Here is a 4,071-nt window from a genome sequence, read left to right as displayed (position 1 = left end):
TCGTGATGACGTGCTAACAAGATGGCAACGGCGAGCTCGTCTCAACTTTACGCTTCAGAACGACTCTTCGAGATCCTATGGGTGACGTCACAGACACTACGTCACTATTTTTTTTTACAGTCTATGGTAAAAACGCAGAAAGTGTTACGTTTCGAGGGAGGGGAACAGAAAATATTATTAGCTGAGTATAAAACAATAAAAGTCATTGTCAAGGCTACACTGCTAGACAATTGTGTATGTTTATGAAACTATAAAACTCTACAGCTTGCTAAATGTTACATTTTCTTGCTACGGCACACAAATACTTTTATTAGTTTAACCAAGGTTAAAGCTTTTAAAACTTTTGTAAAGTTTGATTTACAGAAACACATTACCTTGGTTATGTCAATTAAGTCCATTCACAGCAAAACTACATTTATGAGTTACTGTCAGGCTGACTTAGCCTTGACTTTAATATTAAATAATGACAGGAAAGATAAAACAGCTTGTGTGAAATTATTTCAGTTACCCCAGATTTGGACACATTCATCTATTGAAGTATGAGTCCATTACCACAAACGCATAATGAGATTTTTATAACAATGTGGAAAGTATTATCTGTCCATTTGCAAGCAGCCATGAGTACTCAAACCTCAATTATACACCTCTTCATGCCCCCTCCTGTTTTCTATCTATTGCTCCCACCTTCTTTTTTATGTGCATATTTTTGAATGGTTCTCATGAGGATTCCTGTGAGTAGATGTGCAAAGAAGCTGGTGTTAATTATTAAGGGACTAATCAGGCACACACACACACACACACACACACACACACACACACACACACACACACACACACACACACACACAGATGAAGAGTCAGCAGGAAATGAGGTGTGGTGTATTTCAGGGTCAGCCTCTACTTTGAGAATAAAACACTTCCATTGTATCGCTGTTACTAAGCTGAACAAAACAACTATACTGGAGCGTGCAAATGCACTATTAAAAAACAATCAGCTAATTATACAAATCCTAAAGCAATTACATCTAAATCAGTAAACCGCAACACAATACATTTATTTTTTAACACATTTTTGCATGATTCTTGTCCAGAAGTAATGTCAAAATGTAAATATTCACCCATGTAATCTTTGCGTTTGTATAAAAGGTCAACGAGAAACATACAAGGAGTAGTATTGTATTTTCTCCTTTTAATGAACTTTTATTTTAATTTAATCAAACAGCTTCTTCCTTGGTAGACATGATTGTAACTTCATACTTCTGTTCTGTTTGTTTATTTTGTGACATTTTCCGGTTGCTCAGTCAGACAAGTGCAAATTGAATAAGCCAGCAGAACACTAGTAAATGTGTTTATATGCAGAGCCATATGTGACCTTTACCCGACTAATGCGCATGGTTTGCTAGGGAAGGGCTTGAGACTGTGTGTTGTTGTGTGCCATTTCATTACATTGTGATTGTACATGATAGAGGTCAGCACAGGCTTTAAACTGAAAGTCGATTTAGTTGTTCTTAGTTACAAAACCGAACCCGACTGAACCAGAGGCTGCTCATTAAACATTAGCCCGAACCTGTCAGGCTTGGGTCAGGTAGCAGACCTCTAGTCCATCACAGCGATCACCTATACCTCTCCTTGTAGGTAGTGAGCCCACAAGGAGATGGCACCACGTTGTTTTTTTACATGGTCTGCTCTAATACCAGCCACCTTACATTAACTTTGGACAATTTCAGTCTCATACAACGTGTATTTTCTTACTCATTGCCTTGGTCATACACTTGATCGTGTTTGCTCTTCAGGAATTAATAATGTTTCTGTCTCAGGATCTCAAACTGGTATCTCTGATCATAAACTGATTAGATTTGACTTTCCTCTTGCTGAAACTCTTCTCAAAACTACTATTAATTATCGCAATGTTAAATCTGTTGATCCTCTGTCATTCTCAGACTCTCTTAATGCATCTACTCTGTCTTCTTCCTCTGCTTTCTCTTGTCCTTCTGTTGTTCTCTCAACTTACAACTCTGCTATCTCTGAAGCCATAAGCCCTACTCAACGTGGGGGTAAAGTCATTTTACCTCAGGACGTCTGTAATATTAATGGGCAATTCGCACGGGATAAGACATCTCAGTAAAACTAGCAGAAGTGGGAGGAGTAACCTTTACGCACCACGGTAACCTCCTTGTCGTCCTGTGCGTATGATGTTGCTGTTATCACGTGAGCAAACACACAACATGAGTGGCAGTCTGAACTCAATCTCCTTTGTTTGGTAATAGACACTTTCCTAGAGCTAAAATAAGTGTTGAGCCTCTAATAAGTGCATTTGATCTTCTTTTTGCTTTAAATGATATGCGGAAAATACTGACCGGATGTTTACCACAGAGTTGTCCCATCACCTACAACGCAACCGAATGTTTTGCGCCTTCATGCTCGCAAAATGTGCTTTTTTTGGAGGCGCGCTTACAGAGGTTCTATATTCGGACAGGATTAGTATTACCCGGGGTCATTTTTCCGTACCTTTTTACAGAAGGTAAAAGTCTTGGCAATCTTCACTGACATTGTCCGTAATGATTACCGAGTGGGCACATTTGGAAGGGACTAAAATCACAGAGAACCTCTGGTAATAATTACTTTACCCCCATCTCCCATGTTAAACTAATCCCGTCCGAATAGGGCTTTAGACAATCACACTAAGCTGGTTCCTTCATCCCATGCGTCACCTTGGTATACAAACCTGCTACTTAAACAAACTGGCAGATGTCTTGAGTGCCGACATAGGAAAAGTGGCCTGGAGGTGCCCACCAGCTGAAATGCAAATTATCTCTCAATAGCTCTAGTACAGAGCATTACGCTTCCATAATTAACACTGCTAAAAGTCGACCAAAGACATTATTTTCAACTGTTAAAAAACTTCTCATCACATCTCATTACTGGCTCAATTGACCTCTGCAACTTCTTCCTCCATTTCTTTGTAAATAAGATAAAATCCATCTATGAAATATTTCATTGGAACTCTCCTCTAACTCGTCCTCACCTCCGCCCATAAAATACTCACTCTCTAGCTTTACTCCCACCAATACATCGGCTGTTAATGACCTAATTTCTCATACTAGCTCATCCACTTGTCAGTTAGATCCAGTGCCTACCTCACTGCTAAAAAACTGCCTATCTGCAATCTCTACTCCTATTGCTCATCTGAACAACTGTTCTTTTTCTTCTGGGTCTGTCCCGCTATCATTAAAAACAGCTGCGATCACTCCTATTTTAAAGAAACCTAGGCTGGACTCTACTGTCATGATTGATTTCAGACTCATTTTGAATCTTCCTTTTGTTGCAAAGCTGCTTGAAAAAGTAGTTGTCTCTCAGCTACAATCTTATGTCACTGCTAACAATCTTCCTGATCCCTTTCAATATGGCTTTTGGTAAGGCCACAGCACTAAAACAGCTTTGGTAAAAATGACTAATGGCTGATTCTGGTTGTCTTTCTGTTCTCATCATGCTTGACCTCACAGCTGCCTTTGATACTATATCTCATCATATACTCACCTCTCGGCTAGCAGCAGCTATCGGCATCACAGGTAGTGCTTAATCTAGGTTTGTCTCATATCTCACCGATAGATGATTTTTTATTACTATTCATAACTTAAATTCTTCTCTGTGTTCTCGCTCTCAGGGTGTTCCTCAAGGCTCTGTTCTTGGACCTCTTCTGTTTAGTATTTATCTGCTACCATTAGGTCACATTATCCGTAGTCATGGTCTCAGCTATCATTGTTATGCTGATGACTTGCAAATTTACATTTCAGCCCGTTCCATCCCCACTCTCCCCCTGGACTCATTGAATACCTGTATTACATAGAAAAACAACCCTATTACATAGAAATGTCCTTAAATTTAATAACGTTAAAACTGAGGTTACTGTTTTCAGTCCACCATCTCTTTTGAAAAGTCTGAATTGAGTCTACCTATTGATGGGGCAACATTAATTCCATCTAAAACTGTTAAAAATATGGGTATAACTAGGGGTGACCCCTAATAGTCGAAGATTCGATGCATCGATATGCATGACCGGATTCGACCACT

This window comes from Pseudorasbora parva, chromosome 3, assembly GCF_024679245.1.
Source record: "Pseudorasbora parva isolate DD20220531a chromosome 3, ASM2467924v1, whole genome shotgun sequence".
Taxonomy (NCBI): domain Eukaryota; kingdom Metazoa; phylum Chordata; class Actinopteri; order Cypriniformes; family Gobionidae; genus Pseudorasbora; species Pseudorasbora parva.
This window is presented reverse-complemented; position numbering follows the sequence as displayed.